The sequence below is a fragment of the Oryzias latipes genome, chromosome 6 (genome assembly GCF_053564925.1).
Source record: "Oryzias latipes strain Hd-rR chromosome 6, Olatipes_Hd-rR_3.1".
Classification (NCBI taxonomy): Eukaryota; Metazoa; Chordata; class Actinopteri; order Beloniformes; family Adrianichthyidae; genus Oryzias; species Oryzias latipes.
In genome coordinates, this window is record NC_136242.1 from 2,047,407 (window position 1) to 2,067,919 (window position 20,513).

Sequence of the window (20,513 nt, forward strand, 5' to 3'; positions counted from 1 at the left end):
TTTTCCTTATCAAAAACTGCAGTTGCTCATAGGGTTCTATGGTGTAATGGTTAGCACTCTGCACTCTGAATCCAGTAGTCTGAGTTCAAATTTCAGTAGAACCTTAAAACTCAACCCACTCTCCATCCTCGTTAGATGGATCTACACATTTCACTGCATCAAACCAATAGATTAAAAACCACACACAGCCCAGAAAATGCTCACATTTTATTGCCTTCTTGCAACGAAATTAATTCCCCCAAAAAATTCTATGCACTTCCCTGTTAATCCACAAAAATAAAGTACATAATTTTTTTTGACAAATAACATTTATTCAAATCATAAATCTTAATCTTGGTCAGCTAGTTTTCTATCTCATTTCATGAATTCATTCATTATTTCCCAGTTATAACAATTTCCCTTATCAAAAACTGCAGTTGCTCATAGGGTTCTATGGTGTAATGGTTAGCACTCTGGACTCTGAATCCAGTAGTCTGAGTTCAAATTTCAGTAGAACCTTCAAACCCAACCCACTCTCCATGCTTGTTACATGGACCTACACATTTCACTGCATCAAACCAATAGATTAAAAACCACACACAGCCCAGAAAATGTTCTCATTTTATTGGCTTCTTGCAACGAAATTGTTAATTCCCAAAAAAATTCTATGCACTTCCCTGTTAATCCACAAAAATAAAGTACATAATTTCTTTTTACAAATAATATTTATTTAAATCATAAATCATAATCTTGGTCAGCTAATTTTCTAACTCATTCCATGAATTGATTTATGATTTCCAAGTTATAACAGTTTTCCTTATCAAAAACTGCAGTTGCTAATAGGGTTCTATGGTGTAATGGTTAGCACTCTGGACTTTGAATCCAGTAGTCTGAGTTCAAATCTCAGTAGAACCTTAAAACCCAACCCACTCTCCATGCTTGTTACATGGGTCTTCACATTTCACTGCATCAAACCAATAGATTAAAAACCACACACAGCCCAGAACATGCCTCCATTTTATTGGCTTCTTGCAACGAAATTGTTAATTCCAAAAAATATTCTATGCAATTCCCTGTTAATGTATTTTTTTTTGACGAATAACATTTATTCAAATCATAAATCGTAATCTTGGTTCGCTAATTTTCTAATTCATTTCATGAATTGATTCATTATTTCCCAGTTATAACAATTTTCCTTATCAAAAACTGCAGTTGCTCATAGGGTTCTATGGTGTAATGGTTAGCACTCTGGACTTTGAATCCAGTAGTCTGAGTTCAAATCTCAGTAGAACCATGAAACCCAACCCACTCTCCATCCTTGTTACATGGATCTTCACATTTCACTGCATCAAACCAATAGATTAAAAACCACACACAGCCCAGAAAATGCCTCCTTTTTATTGGCTTTTTGCAACGAAATTGTTAATTCCCAAAAAATATTCTATGCACTTCCCTGTTAATGTTTTTTTTTTGACAAATAACATTTATTTAAATCATAAATCGTAATCTTGGTCAGCTAATTTTCTAATTCATTTCATGAATTCATTCATTATTTCCAAGTTATAACAATTTTCCTTTTCAAAAACTGCAGTTGCTCATAGGGTTCCATGGTGTAATGGTTAGCACTCTGGAATCTGAATCCAGTAGTCTGCCTTCAAATCTCAGTAGAATCTTGAAACTCTACTTATGTGTGTTTTTTACATGGATCTTCACATTTCACTGCATCAAACCAATAGATTAAAAACCACACACAGCCCAGAACATGCCTGCATTTTATTGGCTTCTTGCAACGAAATTGTTAATTCCAAAAAATATTCTATGCACTTCCCTGTTAATGTATTTTTTTTTGACGAATAACATTTATTCAAATCATAAATCGTAATCTTGGTCAGCTAATTTTCTAATTGATTTCATGAATTCATTCATTATTTCCCAGTTATAACAATTTTCCTTATCAAAATTTGCAGTTGTTCATAGGGTTCTATGGTGTAATGGTTAGCACTCTGGACTTTGAATCCAGTAGTCTGAGTTCAAATCTCAGTAGAACCTTGAAACCCAACCCACTCTCCATCCTTGTTACATGGATCTTCACATTTCACTGCATCAAACCAATAGATTAAAAACCACACACAGCCCAGAACATGCCTGCATTTTATTGGCTTCTTGCAACGAAATTGTTAATTCCAAAAAATATTCTATGCACTTCCCTGTTAATCTACAAAAAAAATATTACATAATTTTTTTTTAACAAATAAAATTTATTTAAATCATAAATCTTATTCTTGGTCAGCTAATTTTCTAATTGATTTCATGAATTCATTCATTATTTCCCAGTTATAACAATTTTCCTTATCAAAATTTGCAGTTGTTCATAGGGTTCTATGGTGTAATGGTTAGCACTCTGGACTTTGAATCCAGTAGTCTGAGTTCAAATCTCAGTAGAACCTTGAAACCCAACCCACTCTCCATCCTTGTTACATGGATCTTCACATTTCACTGCATCAAACCAATAGATTAAAAACCACACACAGCCCAGAACATGCCTGCATTTTATTGGCTTCTTGCAACGAAATTGTTAATTCCAAAAAATATTCTATGCACTTCCCTGTTAATCTACAAAAAAAATATTACATAATTTTTTTTTAACAAATAAAATTTATTTAAATCATAAATCTTATTCTTGGTCAGCTAATTTTCTAATTGATTTCATGAATTCATTCATTATTTCCCAGTTATAACAATTTTCCTTATCAAAATCTGCAGTTGTTCATAGGGTTCTATGGTGTAATGGTTAGCACTCTGGACTTTGAATCCAGTAGTCTGAGTTCAAATCTCAGTAGAACCTTGAAACCCAACCCACTCTCCTTCCTCGTTAGATGGATCTACACATTTCACTGCATCAAACCAATAGATTAAAAACCACACACAGCCCAGAAAATGCTCACATTTTATTGCCTTCTTGCAACGAAATTAATTCCCCCAAAAAATTCTATGCACTTCCCTGTTAATCCACAAAAATAAAGTACATAATTTCTTTTTACAAATAATATTTATTTAAATCATAAATCATAATCTTGGTCAGCTAATTTTCTAACTCATTCCATGAATTGATTTATGATTTCCAAGTTATAACAGTTTTCCTTATCAAAAACTGCAGTTGCTAATAGGGTTCTATGGTGTAATGGTTAGCACTCTGGACTTTGAATCCAGTAGTCTGAGTTCAAATCTCAGTAGAACCTTGAAACGCAACCCACTCTCTATGCCTGTTACACAGATCTTCACATTTCACTGCATCAAACCAATAGATTAAAAACCACACACAGCCCAGAACATGCCTCCATTTTATTGGCTTCTTGCAACGAAATTGTTAATTCCCAAAAAATATTCTATGCACTTCCCTGTTAATGTATTTTTTTTTGACGAATAACATTTATTCAAATCATAAATCGTAATCTTGGTTCGCTAATTTTCTAATTCATTTTATGAATTGATTCATTATTTCCCAGTTATAACAATTTTCCTTATCAAAAACTGCAGTTGCTAATAGGGTTCCATGGTGTAATGGTTAGCACTCTGGATTTTGAATCCAGTAGTCTGCGTTCAAATCTCAGTAAAATCTTGAAACTATACTTATGTGTGTTTTTAATATGGATGTACACATTTCACTGCATCAAACCAATAGATTAAAAACTACACACAGCCCAGAACATGCCTCCATTTTATTGGCTTCTTGCAACGAAATTGTTAATTCCCAAAAAATATTCTATGCACTTCCCTGTTAATGTATTTTTTTTTGACGAATAACATTTATTCAAATCATAAATCGTAATCTTGGTTCGCTAATTTTCTAATTCATTTTATGAATTGATTCATTATTTCCCAGTTATAACAATTTTCCTTATCAAAAACTGCAGTTGCTAATAGGGTTCTATGGTGTAATGGTTAGCACTCTGGACTTTGAATCCAGTAGTCTGAGTTCAAATCTCAGTAGAATCTATAAACTCTACTTATGTGTGTTTTTTACATGGATCTACACATTTCACTGTATCAAACCAATAGATTAAAAACCACACACAGCCCAGAAAATGCCTGCATTTTATTGGCTTCTTGCAACGAAATTGTTAATTCCAAAAAATATTCTATGCACTTCCCTGTTAATCCACAAAAATAAAGTACATAATTTTTTTTTACAAATAACATTTATTCAAATCATAAATCGTAATCTTGGTCAGCTAGTTTTCTATCTCATTCCATGAATTCATTCATTATTTCACAGTTATAACAATTTTCCTTATCAAAAACTGCAGTTGCTCATAGGGTTCTATGGTGTAATGGTTAGCACTCTGGACTCTGAATCCAGTAGTCTGAGTTCAAATCTCAGTAGAACCTTGAAACCCAACCCACTCTCCATGCTTGTTACATGGACTTATACATTTCACTGCATCAAACCAATAGATTAAAAACCACACACAGCCCAGAAAATGCCTGCATTTTATTGGCTTCTTGCAACGAAATTGTTAATTCCAAAAACTATTCAATGCAATTCTCTGTTAATGTATTTTTTTTTGACGAATAACATTTATTTAAATCATAAATCGTAATCTTGGTCCGCTAATTTTCTAATTCATTTCATGAATTCATTCATTATTTCCCAGTTATAACAATTTTCCTTATCAAAAACTGCAGTTGCTCATAGGGTTCTATGGTGTAATGGTTAGCACTCTTGACTCTGAATCCAGTAGTCTGAGTTCAAATCTCAGTAGAACCTTGAAACCCAACCCACTCTCTATGCTTGTTACATGGACCTATACATTTCACAGCATCAAACCAATAGATTAAAAACCACACACAGCCCAGAAAATGCCTGCATTTTATTGGCTTCTTGCAACGAAATTGTTAATTCCAAAAAATATTGTATGCAATTCCCTGTTAATGTATTTTTTTTGACGAATAACATTTATTTAAATCATAAATCGTAATCTTGGTCCGCTAATTTTTTAATTAATTTCATGAATTCATTCATTATTTCCCAGTTATAACAATTTTCCTTATCAAAAACTGCAGTTGCTCATAGGGTTCTATGGTGTAATGGTTAACACTCTGGACTCTGAATCCAGTAGTCTGAGTTCAAATCTCAGTAGAACCTTGAAACCCAACCCCCTCTCCATGCTTGTTACATGGACTTATACATTTCACTGCATCAAACCAATATATTAAAAACCACACACAGCCCAGAAAATGCCTGCATTTTATTGGCTTCTTGCAACGAAATTGTTAATTCCAAAAAATATTCTATGCAATTCCCTGTTAATGTATTTTTTTTTGACGAATAACATTTATTTAAATCATAAATCGTAATCTTGGTCCGCTAATTTTCTAATTCATTTCATGAATTCATTCATTATTTCCCAGTTATAACAATTTTCCTTATCAAAAAGTGCAGTTGCTCATAGGGTTCTATGGTGTAATGGTTAGCACTCTGGACTCTGAATCCAGTTGTCTGAGTTCAAATTTCAGTAGAACCTTAAAACTCAACCCACTCTCCGTCTTCGTTAGATGGATCTACACATTTCACTGCATCAAACCAATAGATTAAAAACCACACACAGCCCAGAAAATGCTCACATTTTATTGGCTTCTTGCAACGAAATTAATACCCCAAAAAAATTCTATGCACTTACCTGTTAATCCACAAAAATAAAGTACATAATTTTTTTTTACAAATAACATTTATTCAAATCATAAATCGTAATCTTGGTCAGCTAGTTTTCTATCTCATTTCATGAATTCATTCATTATTTCCAAGTTATAACAATTTTCCATATCAAAAACTGCAGTTGCTCATAGGGTTCTATGGTGTAATGGTTAGCACTCTGGACTCTGAATCCAGTAGTCTGAGTTCAAATCTCAGTATAACCTTGAAACCCAACCCACTCTCCATGCTTGTTACATGGACTTATACATTTCACTGCATCAAACCAATAGATTAAAAACCACACACAGCCCAGAAAATGCCTGCATTTTATTTGCCTCTTGCAACGAAATTGTTAATTCCCAAAAAATATTCTATGCACTTCCCTGTTAATGTATTTTTTTTGACAAATAACATTTATTTAAATCATAAATCGTAATCTTGGTCAGCTAATTTTCTAATTCATTTCATGAATTCATTCAATATTTTCACGTTATAACAATTTTCCTTATCAAAAACTGCAGTTGCTCATAGGGTTCTATGGTGTAATGGTTAGCACTCTGGACTCTGAATCCAGCAGTCTGAGTTCAAATCTCAGTAGAACCTTGAAACCAAACCCACTCTCAATGCTTGTTACATGGACCTATACATTTCACTGCATCAAACCAATAGATTAAAAACCACACACAGCCCAGAAAATGCCTGCCTTTTATTGGCTTCTTGCAACGAAATTGTTAATTCCAAAAAATATTCTATGCAATTCCCTGTTAATGTATTTTTTTTTGACGAATAACATTTATTTAAATCATAAATCGTAATCTTGGTTCGCTAATTTTCTAATTCATTTCATGAATTCATTCATTATTTCCCAGTTATAACAATTTTCCTTATCAAAAACTGCAATTGCTCATAGGGATCTATGTTGTAATGGTTAGCACTCTGGACTTTGAATCCAGTAGTCTGAGTTCAAATCTCAGTAGAACCTTGAAGCCAAACCCACTCTCCATCATTGTTATATGGACCTATATATTTCACTGCATCAAACCAATAGATTAAAAACCACAAACAGCCCAGAACATGCCTCCTTTTTATTGGCTTCTTGCAACGAAATTGTTAATTCCCAAAAAATATTCTATGCACTTCCCTGTTAATGTATTTTTTTTGACGAATAACATTTATTTAAATCATAAATCTTATTCTTGGTCAGCTAATTTTCTAATTCATTTCATGAATTCATTCATTATTTCCAAGTTATAACAATTTTCCTTATCAAAAACTGCAGTTGCTCATAGGGTTCTATGGTGTAATGGTTAGCACTCTGGACTCTGAATCCAGTAGTCTGAGTTCAAATCTCAGTAGAACCTTGAAACCCAACCCACTCTCCATGCTTGTTACATGGACCTATAAATTTCACTGCATCAAACCAATAGATTAAAAACCACACACAGCCCAGAAAATGCCTGCATTTTATTGGCTTCTTGCAACGAAATTAATTCCCCCCAAAAATTCTATGCACTTCCCTGTTAATCCACAAAAATAAAGTACATAATTTTTTTTTACAAATAACATTTATTCAAATCATAAATCGTAATCTTGGTCAGCTAGTTTTCTATCTCATTTCATGAATTCATTCATTATTTCCCAGTTATAACAATTTTCCTTATCAAAAACTGCAGTTGCTTATAGGGTTCTATGGTGTAATGGTTAGCACTCTGGACTCTGAATCCAGTAGTCTGAGTTCAAATCTCAGTAGAACATTGAAACCAAACCCACTCTCCATCCTTGTTACATGGATTTTCACATTTCACTGCATCAAACCAATAGGTTAAAAGCCACACACAGCCCAGAAAATGCCTGCATTTTATTGGCTACTTGCAACAAAATTGTTAATTCCCAAAGAATATTCTATGCAATTCCCTGTTAATGTATTTTTTTTTGACGAATAACATTTATTTAAATCATAAATCTTATTCTTGGTCAGCTAATTTTCTAATTCATTTCATGAATTCATTCATTATTTCCAAGTTATAACAATTTTCCTTATCAAAAACTGCAGTTGCTCATAGGGTTCTATGGTGTAATGGTTAGCACTCTGGACTCTGAATCCAGTAGTCTGAGTTCAAATCTCAGTAGAACCTTGAAACCCAACCCACTCTCTATGCTTGTTACATGGACCTATACATTTCACTGCATCAAACCAATAGATTAAAAACCACACAAAGCCCAAAAAATGCCTCCTTTTTATTGGCTTCTTGCAACGAAATTGTTAATTCCAAAAAATATTCTATGCAATTCCCTGTTAATGTATTTTTTTTTGACGAATAACATTTATTTAAATCATAAATCGTAATCTTGGTTCGCTAATTTTCTAATTCATTTCATGAATTCATTCATTATTTCCCAGTTATAACAATTTTCCTTATCAAAAACTGCAGTTGCTCATAGGGTTCTATGGTGTAATGGTTAGCACTCTGGACTCTGAATCCAGTAGTCTGAGTTCAAATCTCAGTAGAACATTGAAACCAAACCCACTCTCCATCCTTGTTACATGGATTTTCACATTTCACTGCATCAAACCAATAGATTAAAAACCACACACAGCCCAGAACATGCCTGCATTTTATTGGCTTCTTGCAACGAAATTGTTAATTCCAAAAAATATTCTATGCAATTCCCTGTTAATGTATTTTTTTTTGACGAATAACATTTATTTAAATCATAAATCGTAATCTTGGTTCGCTAATTTTCTAATTCATTTCATGAATTCATTCATTATTTCCCAGTTATAACAATTTTCCTTATCAAAAACTGCAGTTGCTCATAGGGTTCTATGGTGTAATGGTTAGCACTCTGGACTCTGAATCCAGTAGTCTGAGTTCAAATCTCAGTAGAACCTTGAAACCCAACCCACTCTCCATCCTTGTTACATGGACGTATACATTTCACTGCATCAAACCAATAGATTAAAAACCACACACAGCCCAGAAAATGCCTGCATTTTATTGGCTTCTTGCAACGAAATTGTTAATTCCAAAAAATATTCTGTGCACTTCCCTGTTAATCTACAAAAAAAATATTACATAATTTTTTTTAACAAATAAAATTTATTTAAATCATAAATCTTATTCTTGGTCAGCTAATTTTCTAATTGATTTCATGAATTCATTCATTATTTCCCAGTTATAACAATTTTCCTTATCAAAATCTGCAGTTGCTAATTGGGTTCTATGGTGTAATGGTTAGCACTCTGGACTTTGAATCCAGTAGTCTGAGTTCAAATCTCAGTAGAACCTTGAAACCCAACCCACTCTCTATGCTTGTTACATGGACCTATACATTTCACTGCATCAAACCAATATATTAAAAACCACACACAGCCCAGAACATGCCTCCATTTTATTGGTTTCTTGCAACGAAATTGTTAATTCCCAAAAAATATTCTATGCACTTCCCTGTTAATGTATTTTTTTTGACAAATAACATTTATTTAAATCATAAATCGTAATCTTGGTCAGCTAATTTTCTAATTCATTTCATGAATTCATTCAATATTTTCACGTTATAACAATTTTCCTTATCAAAAACTGCAGTTGCTCATAGGGTTCTATGGTGTAATGGTTAGCACTCTGGACTCTGAATCCAGCAGTCTGAGTTCAAATGTCAGTAGAACCTTGAAACCAAACCCACTCTCAATGCTTGTTACATGGACCTATACATTTCACTGCATCAAACCAATAGATTAAAAACCACACACAGCCCAGAAAATGCCTGCCTTTTATTGGCTTCTTGTAACGAAATTGTTAATTCCAAAAAATATTCTATGCAATTCCCTGTTAATGTATTTTTTTTTGACGAATAACATTTATTTAAATCATAAATCGTAATCTTGGTTCGCTAATTTTCTAATTCATTTCATGAATTCATTCATTATTTCCCAGTTATAACAATTTTCCTTATCAAAAACTGCAATTGCTGATAGGGATCTATGTTGTAATGGTTAGCACTCTGGACTTTGAATCCAGTAGTCTGAGTTCAAATTTCAGTAGAACCTTAAAACTCAACCCACTCTCCATCCTCGTTAGATGGATCTACACATTTCACTGCATCAAACCAATAGATTAAAAACCACACACAGCCCAGAAAATGCTCACATTTTATTGCCTTCTTGCAACGAAATTAATTCCCCCAAAAAATTCTATGCACTTCCCTGTTAATCCACAAAAATAAAGTACATAATTTTTTTTGACAAATAACATTTATTCAAATCATAAATCTTAATCTTGGTCAGCTAGTTTTCTATCTCATTTCATGAATTCATTCATTATTTCCCAGTTATAACAATTTCCCTTATCAAAAACTGCAGTTGCTCATAGGGTTCTATGGTGTAATGGTTAGCACTCTGGACTCTGAATCCAGTAGTCTGAGTTCAAATTTCAGTAGAACCTTCAAACCCAACCCACTCTCCATGCTTGTTACATGGACCTACACATTTCACTGCATCAAACCAATAGATTAAAAACCACACACAGCCCAGAAAATGCCTGCATTTTATTGGCTTCTTGCAACGAAATTGTTAATTCCAAAAAATATTCTATGCAATTCCCTGTTAATGTATTTTTTTTGACGAATAACATTTATTTAAATCATAAATCGTAATCTTGGTCCGCTAATTTTTTAATTAATTTCATGAATTCATTCATTATTTCCAAGTTATAACAATTTTCCATATCAAAAACTGCAGTTGCTCATAGGGTTCTATGGTGTAATGGTTAGCACTCTGGACTCTGAATCCAGTAGTCTGAGTTCAAATCTCAGTAGAACCTTGAAACACAACCCACTCTCCATGCTTGTTACATGGACTTATACATTTCACTGCATCAAACCAATAGATTAAAAACCACACACAGCCCAGAAAATGCCTGCATTTTATTTGCCTCTTGCAACGAAATTGTTAATTCCAAAAAATATTCTATGCAATTCCCTGTTAATGTATTTTTTTTTGACGAATAACATTTATTTAAATCATAAATCGTAATCTTGGTCCGCTAATTTTCTAATTCATTTCATGAATCCATTCATTATTTCCCAGTTATAACACTTTTCCTTAACAAAGACTGCAGTTGCTCATAGGGTTCTATGGTGTAATGGTTAGCACTCTGGACTCTGAATCCAGTAGTCTGAGTTCAAATCTCAGTAGAACCTTGAAACACAACCCACTCTCCATCATTGTTATATGGACCTATATATTTCACTGCATCAAACCAATAGATTAAAAACCACAAACAGCCCAGAACATGCCTCCTTTTTATTGGCTTCTTGCAACGAAATTGTTAATTCCCAAAAAATATTCTATGCACTTCCCTGTTAATGTATTTTTTTTGACGAATAACATTTATTTAAATCATAAATCTTATTCTTGGTCAGCTAATTTTCTAATTCATTTCATGAATTCATTCATTATTTCCAAGTTATAACAATTTTCCTTATCAAAAACTGCAGTTGCTCATAGGGTTCTATGGTGTAATGGTTAGCACTCTGGACTCTGAATCCAGTAGTCTGAGTTCAAATCTCAGTAGAACCTTGAAACCCAACCCACTCTCCATGCTTGTTACATGGACCTATAAATTTCACTGCATCAAACCAATAGATTAAAAACCACACACAGCCCAGAAAATGCCTGCATTTTATTGGCTTCTTGCAACGAAATTAATTCCCCCCAAAAATTCTATGCACTTCCCTGTTAATCCACAAAAATAAAGTACATAATTTTTTTTTACAAATAACATTTATTCAAATCATAAATCGTAATCTTGGTCAGCTAGTTTTCTATCTCATTTCATGAATTCATTCATTATTTCCCAGTTATAACAATTTTCCTTATCAAAAACTGCAGTTGCTTATAGGGTTCTATGGTGTAATGGTTAGCACTCTGGACTCTGAATCCAGTAGTCTGAGTTCAAATCTCAGTAGAACATTGAAACCAAACCCACTCTCCATCCTTGTTACATGGATTTTCACATTTCACTGCATCAAACCAATAGGTTAAAAGCCACACACAGCCCAGAAAATGCCTGCATTTTATTGGCTACTTGCAACAAAATTGATAATTCCCAAAGAATATTCTATGCAATTCCCTGTTAATGTATTTTTTTTTGACGAATAACATTTATTTAAATCATAAATCGTAATCTTGGTTCGCTAATTTTCTAATTCATTTCATGAATTCATTCATTATTTCCCAGTTATAACAATTTTCCTTATCAAAAACTGCAGTTGCTCATAGGGTTCTATGGTGTAATGGTTAGCACTCTGGACTCTGAATCCAGTAGTCTAAGTTCAAATCTCAGTAGGACCTTAAAACCCATCCCATTCTCCATCGTTGTTATATGGACCTATACATTTCACTGCATCAAACCAATAGATTAAAAACCACACACAGCCCAGAACATGCCTCCTTTTTATTGGCTTCTTGCAACGAAATTGTTAATTCCAAAAAATATTCTATGCAATTCCCTGTTAATGTATTTTTTTTTGACAAATAACATTTATTTAAATCATAAATCGTAATCTTGGTTCGCTAATTTTCTAATTCATTTCATGAATTCGTTCATTATTTCCCAGTTATAACAATTTTCCTTATCAAAAACTGCAGTTGCTCATAGGGTGCTATGGTGTAATGGTTAGCACTCTGGACTCTGAATCCAGTAGTCTGAGTTCAAATCTCAGTAGAACCTTAAAACCCAACCCACTCTCCATCATTGTTATATGGATATACACATTTCACTTCATCAAACCAATAGATTAAAAACCACACACAGCCCAGAACATGCCTCCATTTTATTGGCTTCTTGCAACGAAATTGTTAATTCCCAAAAAATATTCTATGCACTTCCCTGTTAATGTATTTTTTTTTGACAAATAACATTTATTTAAATCATAAATCGTAATCTTGGTCAGCTAATTTTCTAATTCATTTCATGAATTCATTCATTATTTCCAAGTCATAACAATTTTTCTTTTCAAAAACTGCGGTTGCTTATAGGGTTCCATGGTGTAATGGTTAGCACTCTGGACTCTGAATCCAGTAGTCTGCGTTCAAATCTCAGTAGAATCTTGAAACTCTACTTATGTGTGTTTTTTACATGGATCTACACATTTAACTGCATCAAACCAATAGATTAAAAACCACACACAGCCCAGAACATGCCTCCTTTTTATTGGCTTCTTGCAACGAAATTGTTAATTCCAAAAAATATTCTATGCACTTCCCTGTTAATCTACAAAAAAAATATTACATAATTTTTTTTTACAAATAACATTTTTTTAAATCATAAATCTTAATCTTGGTCAGCTAGTTTTCTAATTCATTTCATGAATTCATTCATTATTTCCCAGTTATAACAATTTTCCTTATCAAAAACTGCAGTTGCTCATAGGGTTCTATGGTGTAATGGTTAGCACTCTGGACTCTGAATCCAGTAGTCTGAGTTCAAATCTCAGTAGAACCTTGAAGCCAAACCCACTCTCCATCATTGTTATATGGACCTATATATTTCACTGCATCAAACCAATAGATTAAAAACCACACACAGCCCAGAAAATGTTCTTATTTTATTGGCTTCTTGCAACGAAATTGTTAATTCCCAAAAAAATTCTATGCACTTTCCCGTTAATCCACAAAAATAAACAACATAATTTTCTTTTACAAATAAAATTTATTTAAATCATAAATCATAATCTTGGTCAGCTAATTTTCTAATTCATTCCATGAATTGATTTAATATTTCCAAGTTATAACAGTTTTCCTTATCAAAAACTGCAGTTGTTCATAGGGTTCTATGGTGTAATGGTTAGCACTCTGGACTCTGAATCCAGTAGTCTGAGTTCAAATCTCAGTAGAACCTTGAAACCCAACCCACTCTCTATGCTTGTTACATGGACCTATACATTTCACTGCATCAAACCAATAGATTAAAAACCACACAAAGCCCAGAAAATGCTTCCTTTTTATTGGCTTCTTGCAACGAAATTGTTAATTCCAAAAAATATTCTATGCAATTCCCTGTTAATGTATTTTTTTTTGACGAATAACATTTATTTAAATCATAAATCGTAATCTTGGTTCGCTAATTTTCTAATTCATTTCATGAATTCATTCATTATTTCCCAGTTATAACAATTTTCCTTATCAAAAACTGCAGTTGCTCATAGGGTTCTATGGTGTAATGGTTAGCACTCTGGACTCTGAATCCAGTAGTCTGAGTTCAAATCTCAGTAGAACCTTGAAACCCAACCCACTCTCAATGCTTGTTACATGGACCTATACATTTCACTGCATCAAACCAATAGATTAAAAACCACACACAGCCCAGAAAATGCCTGCATTTTATTGGCTTCTTGCAACGAAATTGTTAATTCCAAAAAATATTCTATGCAATTCCCTGTTAATGTATTTTTTTTTGACGAATAACATTTATTTAAATCATAAATCGTAATCTTGGTCAGCTAATTTTCTAATTCATTTCATGAATTCATTCATTATTTCCCAGTTATAACAATTTTCCTTATCAAAAAGTGCAGTTGCTCATAGGGTTCTATGGTGTAATGGTTAGCACTCTGGACTCTGAATCCAGTTGTCTGAGTTCAAATTTCAGTAGAACCTTAAAACTCAACCCACTCTCCGTCTTCGTTAGATGGATCTACACATTTCACTGCATCAAACCAATAGATTAAAAACCACACACAGCCCAGAAAATGCTCACATTTTATTGGCTTCTTGCAACGAAATTAATACCCCAAAAAAATTCTATGCACTTACCTGTTAATCCACAAAAATAAAGTACATAATTTTTTTTACAAATAACATTTATTCAAATCATAAATCGTAATCTTGGTCAGCTAGTTTTCTATCTCATTTCATGAATTCATTCATTATTTCCAAGTTATAACAATTTTCCATATCAAAAACTGCAGTTGCTCATAGGGTTCTATGGTGTAATGGTTAGCACTCTGGACTCTGAATCCAGTAGTCTGAGTTCAAATCTCAGTATAACCTTGAAACCCAACCCACTCTCCATGCTTGTTACATGGACTTATACATTTCACTGCATCAAACCAATAGATTAAAAACCACACACAGCCCAGAAAATGCCTGCATTTTATTTGCCTCTTGCAACGAAATTGTTAATTCCCAAAAAATATTCTATGCACTTCCCTGTTAATGTATTTTTTTTGACAAATAACATTTATTTAAATCATAAATCGTAATCTTGGTCAGCTAATTTTCTAATTCATTTCATGAATTCATTCAATATTTTCACGTTATAACAATTTTCCTTATCAAAAACTGCAGTTGCTCATAGGGTTCTATGGTGTAATGGTTAGCACTCTGGACTCTGAATCCAGCAGTCTGAGTTCAAATCTCAGTAGAACCTTGAAACCAAACCCACTCTCAATGCTTGTTACATGGACCTATACATTTCACTGCATCAAACCAATAGATTAAAAACCACACACAGCCCAGAAAATGCCTGCCTTTTATTGGCTTCTTGCAACGAAATTGTTAATTCCAAAAAATATTCTATGCAATTCCCTGTTAATGTATTTTTTTTTGACGAATAACATTTATTTAAATCATAAATCGTAATCTTGGTTCGCTAATTTTCTAATTCATTTCATGAATTCATTCATTATTTCCCAGTTATAACAATTTTCCTTATCAAAAACTGCAATTGCTCATAGGGATCTATGTTGTAATGGTTAGCACTCTGGACTTTGAATCCAGTAGTCTGAGTTCAAATCTCAGTAGAACCTTGAAGCCAAACCCACTCTCCATCATTGTTATATGGACCTATATATTTCACTGCATCAAACCAATAGATTAAAAACCACAAACAGCCCAGAACATGCCTCCTTTTTATTGGCTTCTTGCAACGAAATTGTTAATTCCCAAAAAATATTCTATGCACTTCCCTGTTAATGTATTTTTTTTGACGAATAACATTTATTTAAATCATAAATCTTATTCTTGGTCAGCTAATTTTCTAATTCATTTCATGAATTCATTCATTATTTCCAAGTTATAACAATTTTCCTTATCAAAAACTGCAGTTGCTCATAGGGTTCTATGGTGTAATGGTTAGCACTCTGGACTCTGAATCCAGTAGTCTGAGTTCAAATCTCAGTAGAACCTTGAAACCCAACCCACTCTCCATGCTTGTTACATGGACCTATAAATTTCACTGCATCAAACCAATAGATTAAAAACCACACACAGCCCAGAAAATGCCTGCATTTTATTGGCTTCTTGCAACGAAATTAATTCCCCCCAAAAATTCTATGCACTTCCCTGTTAATCCACAAAAATAAAGTACATAATTTTTTTTTACAAATAACATTTATTCAAATCATAAATCGTAATCTTGGTCAGCTAGTTTTCTATCTCATTTCATGAATTCATTCATTATTTCCCAGTTATAACAATTTTCCTTATCAAAAACTGCAGTTGCTTATAGGGTTCTATGGTGTAATGGTTAGCACTCTGGACTCTGAATCCAGTAGTCTGAGTTCAAATCTCAGTAGAACATTGAAACCAAACCCACTCTCCATCCTTGTTACATGGATTTTCACATTTCACTGCATCAAACCAATAGGTTAAAAGCCACACACAGCCCAGAAAATGCCTGCATTTTATTGGCTACTTGCAACAAAATTGTTAATTCCCAAAGAATATTCTATGCAATTCCCTGTTAATGTATTTTTTTTTGACGAATAACATTTATTTAAATCATAAATCGTAATCCTGGTTCGCTAATTTTCTAATTCATTTCATGAATTCATTCATTATTTCCCAGTTATAACACTTTTCCTTAACAAAAACTGCAGTTGCTCATAGGGTTCTATGGTGTAATGGTTAGCACTCTGGACTCTGAATCCAGTAGTCTGAGTTCAAATCTCAGTAGAACCTTGAAACCCAACCCACTCTCCATGCTTGTTACATGGATCTTCACATTTCACTGCATCAAACCAATAGATTAAAAACCACAAACAGCCCAGAACATGCCTCCTTTTTATTGGCTTCTTGCAACGAAATTGTTAATTCCCAAAAAATATTCTATGCACTTCCCTGTTAATGTATTTTTTTTGACGAATAACATTTATTTAAATCATAAATCTTATTCTTGGTCAGCTAATTTTCTAATTCATTTCATGAATTCATTCATTATTTCCAAGTTATAACAATTTTCCTTATCAAAAACTGCAGTTGCTCATAGGGTTCTATGGTGTAATGGTTAGCACTCTGGACTCTGAATCCAGTAGTCTGAGTTCAAATCTCAGTAGAACCTTGAAACCCAACCCACTCTCCATCCTTGTTACATGGACCTATACATTTCACTGCATCAAACCAATAGATTAAAAACCACACACAGCCCAGAACATGCCTCCATTTTATTGGTTTCTTGCAACGAAATTGTTAATTCCCAAAAAATATTCTATGCACTTCCCTGTTAATGTATTTTTTTTGACAAATAACATTTATTTAAATCATAAATCGTAATCTTGGTCAGCTAATTTTCTAATTCATTTCATGAATTCATTCAATATTTTCACGTTATAACAATTTTCCTTATCAAAAACTGCAGTTGCTCATAGGGTTCTATGGTGTAATGGTTAGCACTCTGGACTCTGAATCCAGCAGTCTGAGTTCAAATCTCAGTAGAACCTTGAAACCAAACCCACTCTCAATGCTTGTTACATGGACCTATACATTTCACTGCATCAAACCAATAGATTAAAAACCACACACAGCCCAGAAAATGCCTGCCTTTTATTGGCTTCTTGCAACGAAATTGTTAATTCCAAAAAATATTCTATGCAATTCCCTGTTAATGTATTTTTTTTTGACGAATAACATTTATTTAAATCATAAATCGTAATCTTGGTTCGCTAATTTTCTAATTCATTTCATGAATTCATTCATTATTTCCCAGTTATAACAATTTTCCTTATCAAAAACTGCAATTGCTCATAGGGATCTATGTTGTAATGGTTAGCACTCTGGACTTCGAATCCAGTAGTCTGAGTTCAAATCTCAGTAGAACCTTGAAGCCAAACCCACTCTCCGTCCTTGTTACATGGATCTTCACATTTCACTGCATCAAACCAATAGGTTAAAAGCCACACACAGCCCAGAAAATGCCTGCATTTTATTGGCTACTTGCAACAAAATTGATAATTCCCAAAGAATATTCTATGCACTTCCCTGTTAATCTACATATAAAGTACATTTTTTCTTTTTACAAACATTATTTATTTAAATCATAAATCTTAATCTTGGTCAGCTAGTTTTCTAATTCATTTCATGAATTCATTCATTATTTCCCAGTTATAACAATTTTCCTTATCAAAAACTGCAGTTGCTCATAGGGTTCTATGGTGTAATGGTTAGCACTCTGGACTCTGAATCCAGTAGTCTGAGTTAAAATCTCAGTAGAACCTTAAAACCCAACCCATTATCCATCATTGTTATATGGATATACACATTTCACTGCATCAAACCACTAGATGAAAAACCACACACAGCCCAGAAAATGCTCTCAGTTTATTGGCTTCTTGCAACGAAATTGTTAATTCCCAAAAAAATTCTATGCACTTCCCTGTTAATCCACAAAAATAAAGTACATAATTTTTTTTTACAAATAACATTTATTTAAATCATAAATCTTATTCTTGGTCAGCTAATTTTCTAATTGATTTCATGAATTCATTCATTATTTCCCAGTTATAACAATTTTCCTTATCAAAATTTGCTGTTGTTCATAGGGTTCTATGGTGTAATGGTTAGCACTCTGGACTTTGAATCCAGTAGTCTGAGTTCAAATCTCAGTAGAACCTTGAAACCCAACCCACTCTCCATCCTTGTTACATGGATCTTCACATTTCACTGCATCAAACCAATAGATTAAAAACCACACACAGCCCAGAACATGCCTGCATTTTATTGGCTTCTTGCAACGAAATTGTTAATTCCAAAAAATATTCTATGCACTTCCCTGTTAATCTACAAAAAAAATATTACATAATTTTTTTTTAACAAATAAAATTTATTTAAATCATAAATCTTATTCTTGGTCAGCTAATTTTCTAATTGATTTCATGAATTCATTCATTATTTCCCAGTTATAACAATTTTCCTTATCAAAATCTGCAGTTGTTCATAGGGTTCTATGGTGTAATGGGTAGCACTCTGGACTTTGAATCCAGTAGTCTGAGTTCAAATCTCAGTAGAACCTTGAAACCCAACCCACTCTCCATCCTTGTTACATGGATCTTCACATTTCACTGCATCAAACCAATAGATTAAAAACCACACACAGCCCAGAACATGCCTGCATTTTATTGGCTTCTTGCAACGAAATTGTTAATTCCAAAAAATATTCTATGCACTTCCCTGTTAATCTACAAAAAAAATATTACATAATTTTTTTTTAACAAATAAAATTTATTTAAATCATAAATCTTATTCTTGGTCAGCTAATTTTCTAATTGATTTCATGAATTCATTCATTATTTCCCAGTTATAACAATTTTCCTTATCAAAATCTGCAGTTGTTCATAGGGTTCTATGGTGTAATGGTTAGCACTCTGGACATTGAATCCAGTAGTCTGAGTTCAAATCTCAGTAGAACTTTGAAACCCAACCCACTCTCCATGCTTGTTACATGGACTTATACATTTCACTGCATCAAACCAATAGATTAAAAACCACACACAGCCCAGAAAATGCCTGCATTTTATTGGCCTCTTGCAACGAAATTGTTAATTCCAAAAAATATTCTATGCAATTCCCTGTTAATGTATTTTTTTTGACGAATAACATTTATTTAAATCATAAATCGTAATCTTGGTTCGCTAATTTTCTAATTCATTTCATGAATTCATTCATTATTTCCCAGTTATAACAGTTTCCCTTATCAAAAACTGCAGTTGCTCATAGGGTTCTATGGTGTAATGGTTAGCACTCTGGACTCTGAATCCAGTAGTCTGAGTTCAAATCTCAGTAGAACCTTGAAACCCAACCCACTCTCCATGCTTGTTACACAGATCTTCCCATTTCACTGCATCAAAACCAATAGATTAAAAACCACACACAGCCCAGAACATGCCTCCATTTTATTGGCTTCTTGCAACGAAATTGTTATTTCCAAAAAATATTCTATGCAATTCCCTGTTAATGTATTTTTTTTTGACGAATAACATTTATTTAAATCATAAATCGTAATCTTGGTCCGCTAATTTTCTAATTCATTTCATGAATTCATTCATTATTTCCCAGTTATAACAATTTTCCTTATCAAAAACTGCAGTTGCTCATAGGGTTCTATGGTGTAATGGTTAGCACTCTGCACTCTGAATCCAGTAGTCTGAGTTCAAATTTCAGTAGAACCTTAAAACTCAACCCACTCTCCATCCTCGTTAGAAGGATCTACACATTTCACTGCATCAAACCAATAGATTAAAAACCACACACAGCCCAGAAAATGCTCACATTTTATTGCCTTCTTGCAACGAAATTAATTCCCCCAAAAAATTCTATGCACTTCCCTGTTAATCCACAAAAATAAAGTACATAATTTTTTTTGACAAATAACATTTATTCAAATCATAAATCTTAATCTTGGTCAGCTAGTTTTCTATATCATTTCATGAATTCATTCATTATTTCCCAGTTATAACAATTTCCCTTATCAAAAACTGCAGTTGCTCATAGGGTTCTATGGTGTAATGGTTAGCACTCTGGACTCTGAATCCAGTAGTCTGAGTTCAAATTTCAGTAGAACCT

At 33.1% G+C, this 20,513-nt stretch overlaps 33 non-coding genes across 33 annotated transcripts; all 33 read left to right on the forward strand.

Annotated features, from left to right (window-relative positions):
• The first annotated feature begins 822 nt into the window (after window positions 1-822).
• On the forward strand, window positions 823-894 carry trnaq-uug (transfer RNA glutamine (anticodon UUG)). Its single transcript has one exon. It is a non-coding gene; the product is annotated as a tRNA-Gln (tRNA).
• A 307-nt stretch (window positions 895-1,201) lies between these two features.
• Window positions 1,202-1,273, forward strand: trnaq-uug (transfer RNA glutamine (anticodon UUG)). Its single transcript has one exon. It is a non-coding gene; the product is annotated as a tRNA-Gln (tRNA).
• A 683-nt stretch (window positions 1,274-1,956) lies between these two features.
• trnaq-uug (transfer RNA glutamine (anticodon UUG)) lies at window positions 1,957-2,028 on the forward strand. The gene has a single exon. It is a non-coding gene; the product is annotated as a tRNA-Gln (tRNA).
• A 326-nt stretch (window positions 2,029-2,354) lies between these two features.
• Window positions 2,355-2,426, forward strand: trnaq-uug (transfer RNA glutamine (anticodon UUG)). Its single transcript has one exon. It is a non-coding gene; the product is annotated as a tRNA-Gln (tRNA).
• Window positions 2,427-2,752: 326 nt separating this feature from the next.
• On the forward strand, window positions 2,753-2,824 carry trnaq-uug (transfer RNA glutamine (anticodon UUG)). The gene has a single exon. It is a non-coding gene; the product is annotated as a tRNA-Gln (tRNA).
• A 322-nt stretch (window positions 2,825-3,146) lies between these two features.
• On the forward strand, window positions 3,147-3,218 carry trnaq-uug (transfer RNA glutamine (anticodon UUG)). Its single transcript has one exon. It is a non-coding gene; the product is annotated as a tRNA-Gln (tRNA).
• Window positions 3,219-3,903: 685 nt separating this feature from the next.
• On the forward strand, window positions 3,904-3,975 carry trnaq-uug (transfer RNA glutamine (anticodon UUG)). The gene has a single exon. It is a non-coding gene; the product is annotated as a tRNA-Gln (tRNA).
• A 321-nt stretch (window positions 3,976-4,296) lies between these two features.
• trnaq-cug (transfer RNA glutamine (anticodon CUG)) lies at window positions 4,297-4,368 on the forward strand. Its single transcript has one exon. It is a non-coding gene; the product is annotated as a tRNA-Gln (tRNA).
• Window positions 4,369-5,053: 685 nt separating this feature from the next.
• On the forward strand, window positions 5,054-5,125 carry trnaq-cug (transfer RNA glutamine (anticodon CUG)). Its single transcript has one exon. It is a non-coding gene; the product is annotated as a tRNA-Gln (tRNA).
• A 307-nt stretch (window positions 5,126-5,432) lies between these two features.
• Window positions 5,433-5,504, forward strand: trnaq-cug (transfer RNA glutamine (anticodon CUG)). Its single transcript has one exon. It is a non-coding gene; the product is annotated as a tRNA-Gln (tRNA).
• Window positions 5,505-6,205: 701 nt separating this feature from the next.
• On the forward strand, window positions 6,206-6,277 carry trnaq-cug (transfer RNA glutamine (anticodon CUG)). Its single transcript has one exon. It is a non-coding gene; the product is annotated as a tRNA-Gln (tRNA).
• Window positions 6,278-6,963: 686 nt separating this feature from the next.
• trnaq-cug (transfer RNA glutamine (anticodon CUG)) lies at window positions 6,964-7,035 on the forward strand. Its single transcript has one exon. It is a non-coding gene; the product is annotated as a tRNA-Gln (tRNA).
• A 702-nt stretch (window positions 7,036-7,737) lies between these two features.
• On the forward strand, window positions 7,738-7,809 carry trnaq-cug (transfer RNA glutamine (anticodon CUG)). The gene has a single exon. It is a non-coding gene; the product is annotated as a tRNA-Gln (tRNA).
• A 686-nt stretch (window positions 7,810-8,495) lies between these two features.
• On the forward strand, window positions 8,496-8,567 carry trnaq-cug (transfer RNA glutamine (anticodon CUG)). The gene has a single exon. It is a non-coding gene; the product is annotated as a tRNA-Gln (tRNA).
• A 325-nt stretch (window positions 8,568-8,892) lies between these two features.
• trnaq-uug (transfer RNA glutamine (anticodon UUG)) lies at window positions 8,893-8,964 on the forward strand. Its single transcript has one exon. It is a non-coding gene; the product is annotated as a tRNA-Gln (tRNA).
• Window positions 8,965-10,422: 1,458 nt separating this feature from the next.
• On the forward strand, window positions 10,423-10,494 carry trnaq-cug (transfer RNA glutamine (anticodon CUG)). Its single transcript has one exon. It is a non-coding gene; the product is annotated as a tRNA-Gln (tRNA).
• Window positions 10,495-10,801: 307 nt separating this feature from the next.
• Window positions 10,802-10,873, forward strand: trnaq-cug (transfer RNA glutamine (anticodon CUG)). Its single transcript has one exon. It is a non-coding gene; the product is annotated as a tRNA-Gln (tRNA).
• Window positions 10,874-11,180: 307 nt separating this feature from the next.
• On the forward strand, window positions 11,181-11,252 carry trnaq-cug (transfer RNA glutamine (anticodon CUG)). The gene has a single exon. It is a non-coding gene; the product is annotated as a tRNA-Gln (tRNA).
• A 1,081-nt stretch (window positions 11,253-12,333) lies between these two features.
• trnaq-cug (transfer RNA glutamine (anticodon CUG)) lies at window positions 12,334-12,405 on the forward strand. Its single transcript has one exon. It is a non-coding gene; the product is annotated as a tRNA-Gln (tRNA).
• Window positions 12,406-13,107: 702 nt separating this feature from the next.
• Window positions 13,108-13,179, forward strand: trnaq-cug (transfer RNA glutamine (anticodon CUG)). Its single transcript has one exon. It is a non-coding gene; the product is annotated as a tRNA-Gln (tRNA).
• Window positions 13,180-13,503: 324 nt separating this feature from the next.
• Window positions 13,504-13,575, forward strand: trnaq-cug (transfer RNA glutamine (anticodon CUG)). The gene has a single exon. It is a non-coding gene; the product is annotated as a tRNA-Gln (tRNA).
• A 307-nt stretch (window positions 13,576-13,882) lies between these two features.
• trnaq-cug (transfer RNA glutamine (anticodon CUG)) lies at window positions 13,883-13,954 on the forward strand. The gene has a single exon. It is a non-coding gene; the product is annotated as a tRNA-Gln (tRNA).
• Window positions 13,955-14,261: 307 nt separating this feature from the next.
• On the forward strand, window positions 14,262-14,333 carry trnaq-cug (transfer RNA glutamine (anticodon CUG)). Its single transcript has one exon. It is a non-coding gene; the product is annotated as a tRNA-Gln (tRNA).
• A 700-nt stretch (window positions 14,334-15,033) lies between these two features.
• On the forward strand, window positions 15,034-15,105 carry trnaq-cug (transfer RNA glutamine (anticodon CUG)). The gene has a single exon. It is a non-coding gene; the product is annotated as a tRNA-Gln (tRNA).
• A 686-nt stretch (window positions 15,106-15,791) lies between these two features.
• On the forward strand, window positions 15,792-15,863 carry trnaq-cug (transfer RNA glutamine (anticodon CUG)). Its single transcript has one exon. It is a non-coding gene; the product is annotated as a tRNA-Gln (tRNA).
• A 702-nt stretch (window positions 15,864-16,565) lies between these two features.
• Window positions 16,566-16,637, forward strand: trnaq-cug (transfer RNA glutamine (anticodon CUG)). The gene has a single exon. It is a non-coding gene; the product is annotated as a tRNA-Gln (tRNA).
• A 307-nt stretch (window positions 16,638-16,944) lies between these two features.
• On the forward strand, window positions 16,945-17,016 carry trnaq-cug (transfer RNA glutamine (anticodon CUG)). Its single transcript has one exon. It is a non-coding gene; the product is annotated as a tRNA-Gln (tRNA).
• Window positions 17,017-17,323: 307 nt separating this feature from the next.
• On the forward strand, window positions 17,324-17,395 carry trnaq-cug (transfer RNA glutamine (anticodon CUG)). Its single transcript has one exon. It is a non-coding gene; the product is annotated as a tRNA-Gln (tRNA).
• Window positions 17,396-18,097: 702 nt separating this feature from the next.
• Window positions 18,098-18,169, forward strand: trnaq-cug (transfer RNA glutamine (anticodon CUG)). The gene has a single exon. It is a non-coding gene; the product is annotated as a tRNA-Gln (tRNA).
• Window positions 18,170-18,493: 324 nt separating this feature from the next.
• On the forward strand, window positions 18,494-18,565 carry trnaq-uug (transfer RNA glutamine (anticodon UUG)). The gene has a single exon. It is a non-coding gene; the product is annotated as a tRNA-Gln (tRNA).
• A 326-nt stretch (window positions 18,566-18,891) lies between these two features.
• Window positions 18,892-18,963, forward strand: trnaq-uug (transfer RNA glutamine (anticodon UUG)). Its single transcript has one exon. It is a non-coding gene; the product is annotated as a tRNA-Gln (tRNA).
• Window positions 18,964-19,289: 326 nt separating this feature from the next.
• On the forward strand, window positions 19,290-19,361 carry trnaq-uug (transfer RNA glutamine (anticodon UUG)). The gene has a single exon. It is a non-coding gene; the product is annotated as a tRNA-Gln (tRNA).
• A 306-nt stretch (window positions 19,362-19,667) lies between these two features.
• On the forward strand, window positions 19,668-19,739 carry trnaq-cug (transfer RNA glutamine (anticodon CUG)). Its single transcript has one exon. It is a non-coding gene; the product is annotated as a tRNA-Gln (tRNA).
• Window positions 19,740-20,513: the final 774 nt, after the last annotated feature.